The following is a 1,267-nucleotide window of genomic DNA, read 5'->3' as shown; positions in this document are numbered from 1 at the left end:
TACACATCTATAATTTATTTTGTTTATATTATTGTCTGCTTCCCCCTCTAGACTGAAAACTCACCATGGGCAGGGAATGTGCCTACCAACTCTGTTATATTCTTATATTGTACTCTCCCGAGCACTTGGTACAGTGGTCTGTACCCAGTAAGCGATCGATAAATACGATTGATTGATGGACCTATGGACCTTAGATAGGAGGAGATGAAGCCTAAAGGTGTGGGGCCAGAGTTGGGGCATGAGAGAAAGGAGGGGAGTGAAGAAAGTTGGGAAAAGGGTTAGGGGAAGGGGAGAGGGAGAGTGAAGAGAAAATGACAAGAGGGATGCGGGGTGGGGGAGAGAAATAGGGACAGTTCAGGAGTGGCTGCTGCTGCTGCTACCATTGCCCTTGTGGCAATAGACTCAGCCTCTCTGTATTCTCCTAGGGAAGGGCTATTTCTCCACCAGGAAGCCCAGTCTCACACCTGGCCCAGCCCAGTGGGAAACAATTTAGGGTCCTTTTCCCATAGGATGCTGTTGGGTGTGGGGAACAGAACCTGATCCTAAAAGAAACTGGCCCAGTCCTTTCCTTGATGCTACATTAGTGGATTCAAGAAATGGGCTGTTCCAACCTCTCCCAGCCCATCTGTACCCTGTGCCCTGAGCATGGTGTAGTGGATAGAGCAGGGGCCTGAGAGTCAGAACGTCATGGGTTCTAATCCTGTCCCCACCATGTGTCTGCTGTGTGACCTAGGGCAAGTCACTTAACTTCTCTGAGCCGCAATTACCTCATTGTGTTTTAGACTGTGAGCCCACTGTTGGGTAGGGACTGTCTCTATATGTTGCCAATTTGTACTTCCCAAGCGCTTAGTACAGTGCTCTGCACATAGTAAGTGCTCAATAAATACGATTGGTGATGATGATGATGATTAACTTATACTTACCCCAGAGCCAGCACATAGAAAGTGCTTAACAAGCACCAGGATTATTATTATTAAATCAGGGAAGCGAGGGATTCAGCCGGGATTCCTTACCAACTTCCTTGACTTGTTCCTGACTCTGGTGCCAGGTTACCAAATTACGGTATTTGTTAAGCACTTACTATGTGCAAAACACTGTTCTAATTAGTAATTGGGGAGGGGTTGTTCTTTTTTTGTCTGTCTCCCCCTTCTACACTGTGAGCCCGTTGTTGGGTAGGGACCGTTTCTATATGTTGCCGATTTGTACTTCCCAAGTGCTTAATGCTCTGCACACAGTAAGCACTCAATAAATACGATTGAATGAATGA

This window comes from Tachyglossus aculeatus, chromosome X1 (assembly GCF_015852505.1).
Source record: "Tachyglossus aculeatus isolate mTacAcu1 chromosome X1, mTacAcu1.pri, whole genome shotgun sequence".
Taxonomy (NCBI): domain Eukaryota; kingdom Metazoa; phylum Chordata; class Mammalia; order Monotremata; family Tachyglossidae; genus Tachyglossus; species Tachyglossus aculeatus.
This window is presented reverse-complemented; position numbering follows the sequence as displayed.